General features: G+C 47.8%; 1 long non-coding RNA gene across 1 annotated transcript; it reads left to right on the plus strand.

The window, feature by feature from the left end:
- Window positions 1-2,643: 2,643 nt before the first annotated feature.
- On the plus strand, window positions 2,644-10,198 carry LOC131402336 (uncharacterized). Its single transcript, XR_009218560.1, has 3 exons — window positions 2,644-2,674; window positions 2,922-3,043; window positions 9,989-10,198. It is a non-coding gene; the product is annotated as an uncharacterized LOC131402336 (long non-coding RNA).
- The last annotated feature ends 1,973 nt before the right edge of the window (window positions 10,199-12,171 follow it).

Raw genomic sequence — 12,171 nt, forward strand, 5'->3', positions numbered from 1 at the left:
GTATGTCTGATAAGTCCATTAATGTTTTCATGTCTGCTGTTTCCTAATTTTCTATCTGGATATTCTATCCATTGTTAAAAGTGGGGTACAGAAGTCCCCTACTATTTGCAAGTTATATAACTGAGAATGCTCTAATATTGAGACTATATAAAGATCTCTTAGAACTCAATTATAAAAAACAAAGAAGTTTGAAATGAAACTTCATTCAAAGAAGTTTGAAATGAAACCATTTTCATTGGTTACCCAATGAAAATGGGTAACTAGCTGCAATGGACATGTCTCCAGGAGAAACATAGATGGCCAATAAGCACTAGATAGATGTTCAGTATCATAAATTATTAGGAAAATGTAAATTCAAAGCATAGTGTAATACTATTTCACACTCAAAATGAAGGCTATACTCAACATAATGGAAAGTAACAAGTGTTAGTAAAGATATGGAGAATGGGAAACCCACATACATTACTGGTGGGAAAGTAAAATGATGCAGCCACTGCAGAAAACAGTTTGCCATTTTTAAAAATCTTAAACCTAGAATTCCCATGGACCAGGAGAGTCACAAGGTAGGTATGTCCAAAAGACCATTGGAAACATATGTTCAAAGAAAAACTTTTCCATGGATATTCAAAGCAACATTATTCACAATGGTCCAAAAGTGGAACAAACCCAAATTTCTATCCAGTTATGACTGCATAAACCAAATGTGCTCTATTCATAATATAGGACATTATAGAGCCATAAAAAGGAATAAGCTACTGCTACATGCTCGGCCATGGATGAACCTTGAAACATGTGTGCTCACTGAAGTCGCCCACAAAGGCCACAGATAGCATGATGCCATTTGAATGAACTGTCCAGAATAGGCAAACCAATAGGGAGAGAAAACAGATGAGTTGTTTTCATGGGCTTGGGTTAGGAGAAAATAGTGTGAATGAGTATGGGTTTGTTTGGGGGTGTTGAAAATGTTCTGGAATTAGATAGTGGTGATAACCACACGACATAATCATTGTACTAAATGGCACTGAACTGTATACTTTAAATGCTTACAACAGTGTATTCTGTGTTAAGCAGATTCTCCATAAAATTTTTGAATTTTTTAAATTAATCAGGGTAATGATTAATTTTAATTTAGTTAATTTAAAGTTGGTTGGGATAGTTAATAAGGGTAATTAATAGAGTTATTAGGGGTAGGGCACATTGTAGCCAAGAGAGTAAATATCCGATGATGGCTATAGTAACAGATCCTATAATTGTACAAGCAACAGTCTAAAATCCAGTCTGTTTCCATTGTCCCCAACTTGGAGAGACCAGCCATGAAAATATGTCAGTGATCTCGTGGGCCTTGGGTATCTTTTAAAAGATTTAGGTAACATTACGCAATATTTTAACCTCTTGGGCCATCTGGTGGAGGTAGGTTTGAACTTGTGAGTTGATGTACATTCAGCAAGTGGTTCTAAGAAAGGCAAAAACCCCTCCTTCGTTGGTTGGTATAGACAGTCTAGGGACAGGCCATTCTCTAAAACCATTTAGGCAAGAGACTCATGAGACTGTTCCACAAGGGCTAGGATAGGGTCTTATGGAGTTGTTGTCGATGTTGGGTTAAGGTTTTCGATACTTCTTGGTTGCCTCAGTTACCTGATTTTGTGTGGGTAGGGCCACCGCACCTGTGCCCAGTCCAGTCAGTCAGTCCTAGTAGAAATCAACACCCAGTCCTATAGGACTGACAGTGTCTCTATGGGTTGGTGGTAGCCAGTCAGGGCAGGAACCTCGGGGGACCCGCAACCTGAGGGAAGCAGGCTGAGATAGACACAATGATGCATTGCAGAATATAGCCTGGAGAAATCTGCTCATAGGGCTGGGGAAGAGAGAGCCTCACTGGGTGAGAGCCTTGTGATATCAGCCTACAGTAAAACCCAAAAGTGGATGCTCCTGGTGTGAAATATTCATTAGGGCCCTTGGAAGTAAAACCAGTAATTTGCACCCATTCACTAGTTACCTATGCTATATGATTTCAGGGGGTATGGTTAAAGTGTTTGTTGGCCAAGAGCTGTTTGGGCCTGGGCACAAAATCACCAAGGTGGCCTCGAAGGCTACCCCAAAATGACCCCTCCAGGAGCAGTTGGGGCAGAAAGTGGGGGGAGCATTTTGAAGGAAGCCTGGGGCAAGGATGTTGTGCGATTGAGTTGGGTACAACTGAGTGTCTCCGCAGGGTAAGCCCTTCAGCTGGGGTACAATAGATGATTGGAGGCCAAATGACAGACCCTGTGACTCCTGATTCCCAGTGCACGGGCAGGCCTCTCAGCCCATTGGACATAAATGGTGGTGGTGTTGTGAAGCATCTTGATGGCAGTGTGGAAAGTATAGGGGACATGTGGTGGGAGACGTCATGATAGTGTCGGGAGGAGCTGTGTGTGAGATTACGGTGTTGAAGGGAAAGGACTGGAAGCAGGTGCAGTGGGTGTGTGACCAACAATGGTCAGTGAAGGGACAGCCGGGGTGTAACTGGGGAAAGCAGGGACCAGCAGAAGTCATGTGTTTAAAACAAGACACCAGGCCCAAATGGAGCCGCTTAGGCTATGCCTCACATAAACAAGTCGAGACTTAATTAGACTTTTGGCCCTCCCAGGAATAGAATCTTAAAGCAGTCAATCAGGAATCACCTGATGCGCAGCAGGTAGCTCATCTTCCTGATAGAGCCCTGCCATCCTCTAAGGAAGGTAACCTTGCAGTAACCAACCCGCTTTTTTATCTAGTGTAACTTCCTTGTTCTTGCTCCCTTCTGCCTACAAAATCCTTCATTTTGTAGAACTCCTTGGAGGTCCTTTCTCTCTGCTAGACTGGATGCTGCCTGATTCATGAACTGTTGAATAAAGCCAATAAGATGTTTAAAATTTGCTCAATTTTATTTTGTTTTGTACCAGTTTGGTGGCAGCAGTGGGATCCAAAGGAGACACCTGATGGCTTCGAGGATGAGAAACACAGTCATTGGTACCCTCAAAACCTTTGAGTTCTCCATCTTTTTCATTGTTTCTGAGGGCTGTGGGTAAGTTCCTCTTGGATATGAGATCCACTCTGTTTGCCGTGAGCTCCTGATCTAACTGGCTTTCCAGTCCAGGGTCAGTGGGTCAGTCTAGACTGACAGGATGCTCTAAGAGAGCATCAGTCTTAGCATTTGGTTAGTCAGCAGTGCCAGGCAAAGGCTTAGCGGTTCAGCTTGAGCTGCCAGATGGTTCTGCCAGGAACCCGAGTCCCTGGCCCTTAATTAGTCCACAGTCCCCATTTGTTGGGGTCTGCTGGTTGAGTCTGCAGTCTCCATGTGTTAGGGTCTGCTGCTTCAGTCTGTGGTTCTTGCTAATGGAGAGGAGTGGAAGAAATGTGTGCTCCATGCACACCCAGTCTTTGAAAACTTCCCACGTGCATTTTACATGCATTTTGCCCTCTGTTGACTGTAGATGCGTTCTAAGGAAATGGTGAAGGCACAGTGAGGAGGAACTGTGGGTTTCTGCAAGACTACCTCGAGGAGTGCCGCCCCCTCAACCTGAACAGCCACCTGGCACTAGTAGAAATGAAAGACATCCCATCACCGTGGATAGGAAGACTCCTTATTGTGCCGGTGTCAACATTATCCAAAGAGATCAACAAATGCAGTGTAGTCCTTATCAAAATTCCAAGGGCGTTTTGTGCTGAAATGGAAAAAAACCTAACCTAAGATTCTTATGGAGTCTCAAATAAGCCCAGATACCAAAAATAATCTTGAAAGGAGATACTAAGTTGGAGGACTGATTCTTCCTGATTGAAAACTTACTATAAATCTACAGTATCAAAACAGCATTGTCATGGCATAAAGACAGACATATTGACCAATGGAAACAGAATTGAGAGCCCAGAAATTAACCCTCACCCATGTGATCAAATGATGTTTGACAAGGGTGCCAAGATTATTCAATGGGGAAAAGTCTTTTCAACAAGTTGTGCTGGAAAAAGTGGATATCTACATGCAAAAGAATCAACTTGGACATTTACCTAACACTGTACGCAAAACTTGATTCCCAGTGAATCAAATACCTAAGTGTAAGAGCTAATGCTATAATACCCTTAGAAGAAAACATAAGGCAAAACTTGACAAGATAGGATTTGGTAATGATTTCATGGTTCTGACACCCAAGAGCAGCCAAAAAAATAGGAAAATACATATGCTGGACTTCATGGATATTAAAAAGTTTTGTGCCTCAAAAGTCATTATCAACAGAGTAAAAGCACAGCCCACAGGATGGGCGACCATATTTGCAAACCATGTATCTGACAAAGGCTTAATATCCAGAATAGATAGAGAACTCCTAAATTCGACAACAAAAAACAAACAACTCAAATCAAAATTGAACAAAGTATATGAGTAGACATTTGCTCAAAGAAGATCTGCAAATAACCAATAAGCATATGAAAAGATGCTCATCATCAGTAATCATTAGGGAAATGCAAATCAGAAACACAGTGAGAGACCACCTCACATTCATTAGGATGGCATCTATCAAAAAAAAAAAAAAAAAAGAAGAAGAAAAAGAATAGAATCACTGTTGGCCAAGATGTGGAGAAGTTGGAACCCTTGTGTACTGTGGTGGGAATATATAGTTGCTGTAGAAACCAGTATAACAATTCCTAAAAAAAAATAAAAATATAATTATATAGGACCCAGCAATTCCTCTTCTGGGTGTATACCCCACCAAGGAGTTGAAAGCATGTTCTCAAAGACACATTGCAACACCCATGTTCATGGCATCATTATTCATAATAGCTAAAACATGGAAGCCACCCAAGTATTGTAATCGAGGAAGGCCTCACAGCCCAATGCACCCCTTAGCCAAACGGGATACCCACTCTTGTAGAAGGAAAAAAAGCTTTATTATGAGGTTGGCCAGCAAGGAGACAAAGGTTAAATCTTTCTCCCCAATGGGCTGTTGAAAAGGGCTTTTCAAGGGCAAAGGAGTGGGTGCAGTAAGTTTGGGAGCAGTCCTAGGTATTTTGTGCAAGCACAGATTTTCATGTTCTGTCACACATCCCACGTTCAAAAGGCAGTGTCCTTAACATGATTGGCTGGGGAGTTCTTGGTCCCCCAGTTCATCCTCCAGTCACTTATGCAGTTGCAGTTTGAGTCTTGCAAGCCATCTTGTTGTCTCATTGGCTCAAAGTAGTTGAAACTTGCTTAAGGAAGAGAAATGGAGTTTCTGAAAAGCAACTCACGGCCCAAGATTAGATCCTTAGTAAATATCATATGGGATATGGCTTAAGAAAGTAGTCTGCAAGGTACTGTTGAGAAAAATCTGGCTGGAGCCCCATTTTATTTTGGGCTTGGTTGTGGGCCTTGCTATGGTATCTGTCCAGGGATGTATGGATGAGCAAAATGTGCTATATACATACAATGGCATATTATTCATCCTTGAAAAAGGAAGGAAAGTCTAAGATACGGCACACCATGGATGAACCTTCAAGATATTACTCTAAATGAAATAAGCTAGTCACAAAAATACAACCCTGTGTGATTTCCCTTCTATGAGGTTCCTGAAATCACCAGATTCAGAGAGACAGAAAGTAGAATGGTGTTTGCCAGTGGTTGGGAGGAGGGGGAATGGGGAGTAATTCATGAATGGGTATAGAGTTTCAGTTTTGCAAGATGAGAAGTGTTGTGAAGATGGATCGTGGTGATGATTGCACAGCAATATTAATGTCTTCAATACACTTAAAACATACTTAATGTATCTATGGGGCCTGATGACTTGTCCTGGCTGAGCACATGCTTGTGCTGTTGCACATCTTACCCCTCACTGTACATTTGGGAAACTGGCCTAGAAAGAAGCAGATACCGTCCCAGACCACAGGAGGTCGTCAGAGTCCTGAAGACTAGAGAGAGCTCCAGCTTACTTGGCCGAGGCTCCACCCCTTCCCTCAGGTTTCCTTTGGTAATGAGAGGCGTTAAGATCCTAGAGGATTGCTGCCCACCCCTTTCCATATGGGGTCATTTTCCTCTCCTCATCATCACATGTGCACAGGCACACTCACTCACACTTGAATTCTCATATGGAGAACTCGGAGGTGCAGTCAAAAAAGAGCCAACACTGGGCAAGTGACAAGAGGCATGAGGGAGAGAGGTTGGAGGCAGCTCTCCCACGGGGCAGTAGCATCCATTCTCCTCGATTCGTGCGCAGGGGCCCAGAGATGGGAAGAGGAATCCCTAAGGTTCCTAGGTGTCTACCTATTCCAGATCCATCCCTGGCCCAGCCTGGGGATCACAGGACTGGGGTCCTGCAGTCCACCTCTGTGGGCACTCAGAACTGTCATGAGCCCATCCTCCCCTTGTGTAGGCATTGGGAACAGGAGAGAATACTTCAGTGAGGGTCCTCCTGTATAAAGTGGAGTGCATCCAGCGAGTGACTCCAAGTGTTCCATGCACTCACAACATGTCTGTTGGACTAGGTTCTCTGTTGATGACCTACTGTGCTCTGAAACCCTGAGAAAATGCTTTCCAGCCCCTGGAGATCCTTTAGAACTGAGGAGGTTAGGGGGCTTGGGTGGATGAGAACTGAGGATAAGGAAGAAGATGCCAGAGCACTGGACACCAAGTCTAGAGTCCAGGGAGAAGACTAATCCTTGTTGGACCCTTGCGGTCCTCATCTGGAGGTAAGGGGAACCATTGTCATGGCAGCAGTTAGGATGCGTTAGGAGTGAAGAGGACACCTGGTGGGGAACAGCAAGAGGGGGGCACGGTAGGCTCCCAAGACTCCTCCCACTCCCTCGAAGCTGACAGGTCCTGCTGCTTTACCCCTGGGATCCTGGAGAGCCTCTGCCTTGAGGACACCTGAAGAAAGTTTGCTTTCTGTTTGGAGTTCCTGCCTGGGCAACAGTGCTAGTGCTGGCCACGAGGGGGCGGGCAGCCTCTTGTGTCAGTGGTGGCCAGTGAGTTTTTGTTTTTATTTTTTTTCAGTTGTATTGAGATATACTTGATATACAACACTAAGTTAACATTGCTGTGTGGTATATTTGAAACTTGCTAAGAGATAGATCCTAAAACTTCTCATCATCAGGAAACAATCTTTTATTTCTGTTTGGTGATTGATGTTAACTAAACTTATTTTGGTAACCATTACATAATATATATATATCAAGTCATTCTGCTGTAAACCTGGAATTTACTCGGTGTCCACTGAACTTTTCTTGAGCTCCTGGAGCAGCGAAGAGTCAACCAGAGGTCTTTCTGGCTGTCCCCCTGCCTCAGAAACAACTTGTACCTCCTATTAATAGTGTTCATCTCCAAAATGAAAGTTGGTCAAAAGCAGGGGGCGAGGTGCAAGATCTACCCATGTACTCATTCAGCAGCTGTGCCCTGAGCGCTCATCCTGTGCCAGGTGCCCTGGTGGGCTGAAGTGAAGGATGAGAATGACCAAGTGGTCCCTGCCTGCTGGGAGCTCACAGTCTAGATGGGAAATGGACAAAAGCAAAGACATGAGAAAGAAAAGAGCAAATGCTGTAGAGAAACACATCAGGGGGCTGTGAGGGAGGGCTGGGCATCACTGGGTAGGAGGGTCTGAAAGACCTCACTAGGGTGACTATTTCTGGTACCAGAATGAAAAGAAGGAGCCTGCCCTGCACAAGTCTGGGAGCAGTGTGTCAGGGAAATGGCACCTGAGCTCACAGGCAGAAGTGAGTTTGGCCAGAGGAGGTTAGAAAGGTGGCCAGTGCAGCTGGAGGGAGGCTGGGAGGAGAGAACAGGAGCTGGGGTGGAAGGTAGGGCCAGGGCCTGGTAGGCTGTGTTCGTTACCTTTCCCTCTCTGACTTCATTGCCCCTAACCTTGCATTTCAAAACATCAAATGTTGACAATCTCACAATTTTTGTGGATCAGCAATCAGGCATGTTTTAGCTGGGTGCCTCTGTCTCAGTGAGTTGAACAGATTGGGGCTGTGGCATCAACTGAGGCTCGACTGGGGGAGGACTGGCCCACAAGGTCACTCTCAGCCTTCAGGATTCATTTTGGATTGAGAGCCTGAGTTCCTTTCTGTCTGTTGGCCCAGGCACTCCCTTGCTTCTCTCCTCAATGTGCCTCACACATTGGGCAGCCCCAATACACCGGTATTTGATTCCTCACTTCCAGGGATTTGACAGAATGAGAGAGAGAGAGATGGCACATGAGAGAGGGAGCAAGAGGAAGTGAGAGACATTTTTAGTTAAAATTTAGACAAGACATCCCATCACTTTGGCTCTTATTATGTTCAGAAGCCAGTTACTAACCACTTTGTGGTTCCACGGGGATGTGTATAATATGGGTGGGGCTTACTGAGTACCACTGTGGAGGCTGCCCACCTCATAGACCAAGATGAGACACTTGGGTCTCATTCTCCATAAAACAGGAAACAATCGAATGGTTTTATGTCACACGATGGCAATATCTGAATTTCCATTAGTTGCAACCCCCTCATGGTGCTGACCTGAAAATGAGGCCAAGTTGGAAATGACTGTCCCAATATCACATTCTTGGAGCCCAGGCCTGTTTTGAGTGGTGTTCTGTACTACATCCCACCCCTCCTTGTTATTCTTCCATCTCTAAGTTTGTGCCTTAGGTACATGTGACACCAGCCCACAGGGGTAATAGATATTATCTCATATACACCGGGTGATGTCCCTAGGAAGTAGATTCTAGGCTGATCCCCATGGTGCAGGTTTAGAGACTGGGGAGGACCTGAGAGGCACAGGGACTATCCCAGGATGAAGAACTAGTAAGGAAAAGGAGGTCTGCATTCATCTCTGTCTCCTTAAAGCTAGGTCCCTAGTTAGGTTTCCAGGGAGCTGTGGGTAGGGCTGTGTAGGCTCATTGTGTACAGTTCAGGAGATGACGTGGGGTCATAGACCTCAACAGATCTTAGAACTCAGGTAACCACGCACCCACAGCCCCCCATCCAGCTCACTTGATTGGAGACAGTCAGCAGGCAAAGATGTTTTGTTGTTGTTTCCCAACTTTTGGAGGATCTGGGCTCAAAAAATCCCAGAAAGAGAATCTTTTTGGTAGTTGGCAATGTTGGCTCAGCCCTCATTCTTGACGCCTCTGGGTGTCTGGCAGGAGGCAGTGAAAGGTAACACGCGACAGCCCAGGAAAGGCTAGTGCAGGCCAGGGCACAGCTGTGATCCCACCTGATCAGCCCCACACCCCTTGCCCCTCTTTGTGTGTGTGTGTGTGTCTGCATGTGTCTGTGAGGAGGGGAGAAGTCAGAACATAAGGGTCGGGTCATTCCTGAGCAGGAGCTGGTTGTTAGGTGTCGGAAACCTGGTGAGTCTGTCATGTTCATACCCCAGGCCATGCCTGGCAGCATGAGAAGGTGAGCTCCTCTAATCATGATACCGAGCATTAGAGGATTCATCTCCTTCCCTCCCTGACCACAGTTCTTTGCAGGGATGCCCCTCTGTGCGTGAACTGAGCAGCAGACTTTCTCTTGGGGGTCGGCCCCAGTGGCAGTGTGCATGCAGCCCCTGATTCCTTCTGGCCCAGCTCCCAGGCAGTCTTTGCAGAACTCCACTCAAGAGGTTGTCGAGTAGTTGCCCAGTGGTTTCAACTCCACCTACTCACTAGACAAGGGGCAGGTACATGAGGCCACCCACACTTTCCAGTGTTGCTCTGAGATGAGAGCAGGAGCAGAGGGTCTCCACACTCAGAAGCTTGAGATGACGGGGTTGGACTAGAACTAGGGCGGAACCAGACTGGGGCTGTCCCTTTTTCAAGCTAAAGCGGATGTACATGAATGTCACCTTGCCTGGTTAGGAGAGGAGCTGCCGTGACCCTCTTACCCTTGTCCAGTGTGAGCTTCTGGAGGCCACTGAGGCAGAGCCAGAGGGTAAGGGGGACTGCAGGCTGGGTATTCCTGGAAGGGAGGGGGATCTTTCCTGTGTTTAGAAGGACACATGGAAAGTCAGCTATGTGGGTGAACCTTTCTCTTTATCCCGCTCCAGCGTCAGCTGCAGAGCTCCAGTCAGCGGCAGAAGCAGAGCAGTGGGCAGTGGTGGAGGTAGAGCTGGCTCCAGCTCCGTTGACACCTCCTCCTCTAGCGCTGGAGTCAGCGTCCCCTCCATCAGCAGTGTTGGAGCTGGAGCAAGGGCCAACATGGGCTCCAGCAGGAGTGGGAGCTGCTGAGCTGGAGTCACCTGGACCATCATTTCTAGTGAGAAATCCATCTCCACCTGTGGCTCTTAAGGAGGGTGAGAAGCTTAATCTCACGGCCTTCCCTCTTAAGCTGGTGATGGAGCTGTTGACCGTGATGGATCCGGTGAGCAGCTGGGCTTTCAGGGCGGGATGGGGCAGGCCTTCCCTCTGCCATCGTTGCCCCAGACCTGATCCAGACTCCTATGATCTGGGCCCAAATCCAGGCTCCACCCTTTACCAACCATAAGACCTGGGCAACTTTCTGAACACCCAAGCCTTTGCTGTCCACCTGCAGACCGTGGAGGTGGACATTAAGAGGACCTGCTGCACAGAGTGACTGTGCCAACTCCATGAGGTAGAAGAGATGGAAAGCTGGGTGGGCCCTGGCTCATCTGTGCAGGGAGAGGCTCACTGTGTACAGCCCGGTCCCTGGTGGCCTAACCGGCTGCTCAGGAGGCTCAACAGCCTCAGGACTTATTAGACATCTGATGTGTATTTCACTACAAGGGAGACAGACAAGGCCTGTGGTTGTAGCTGCCACAGGGGGATGTGCATCAGAATGTGGAGTGGGACCAGAGAGGGGATCAGGGTATTGGAAGATGCCCCCTTGGGATGAGCCGAGTTGAGCCACCGTCTGGAGCTTGGAGTTAGCCAGGACGGGCTGGGTCAAAAGCCCCTCTCCCTTCCCTGCCAGTATTGGGTCCTGGGTCATCCTGTGCTGGGTGTCCTCGGGGGACAGAGAAGAAAAGCCAGGGACTGTCACAAGGCTCAGGCCACATCCTGAGCTTTCTGAGCTCCAGCTCTAAACTGTGACTCCTGTGTGGGACTTTGGGGGCTGTGGACACAGACCTGGGGTGTGGCAGGGCTGGGTGACACTCCCCCTGTTCTCCAGGACCTCTTCCGGAAGGTGGTGCCCTCTCCGTGCCTGGGCTCCACCTGGGGCAAGAGGAGCAAGCCCGAAATGAACACCAGACACCTACCGTCCAGGCCACCATCGACCACGTCAGAAGGGTGGCCAGCTTCGTCATCACCCCCTGCCTCAGGGACCCGAGCATGACAGCCCAGGACAGGGCGAGGGTGGTGGAGCGCTGGATCCAGGTGGCCCAGGTGTGCTGTGGGAGGCCCAGTGGAGTCCCTCTCTGAAGCCTTGGGAACTGCCTCTCCACCTTTATCAGCTCCCAGGATTGCAGTGTGTGGTCTAAGCCCTTGCACAGTCCCTAGGCCCTTCCTGCTAGGGGCCCGCTGACTTTGACTCCAGGTCCCAGTGAGAGGATGCTCACTTCCTACCTGGCTCCTTCCCTGGGTTGAGCTAAAATCCTGTTCCCTGTGAGTGTTACTCTTTGGGTCCTAAATGTGCCCTTCTGGGACTCCCTGAGCATCTGTCTCATCCAGGAGGGGAGATTTAAATAGAAGGGGACTGAAGCTAGAGCAAGTGGGGCTACAGTGCCCCACCTCACAGCTCATTCTCTTCCCTTCCCCAGGAGTGCGAGATCCTGAAGAACTTCTCCTCGCCCTGCACTGTCATCTCTGCTCTGCAGAAAACCTCCACAAGCCACCTGAAGAACACACGAGGGAAGTTTCCCGGTGGGTAGGCCTCTCTCCATAGGAGGACCAGGGTGGATGGGGGATCTCCTGTATGTCTGCCATTGGCCCCTCAGTCAGCTGGGAACTCCTGGGAGGTAGCAAATGCTGGGGACCGGGCCTGGGCCTCGGCAGGGGTCTCTAAACCTCCCGGGGTCCTTAGTGCACCAGTTCTGCTTCAGGACTCGGTTTCCCTAAGTGTCAGGTACTAAGTTGAGCCAAATTGGGGATTTTCAGGTGTTTATAGCAACAAAACTCTATGCCCATTTGAAACTCAAAGCAGTCAAAACAGAGCTGCTCAGTAGATCTGGGGAGTGGAGACCCCAGTGACCAACAGGAGAGCCCCCTCCCAGTACCATGAGACCTTAGCGCTCAGAGGAGCCCAGTGAGAACACTTCTCCAGGCCATTTGA

The sequence above is a fragment of the Diceros bicornis genome, assembly GCF_020826845.1.
Source record: "Diceros bicornis minor isolate mBicDic1 chromosome 7 unlocalized genomic scaffold, mDicBic1.mat.cur SUPER_7_unloc_3, whole genome shotgun sequence".
NCBI classification, from domain to species: Eukaryota; Metazoa; Chordata; class Mammalia; order Perissodactyla; family Rhinocerotidae; genus Diceros; species Diceros bicornis.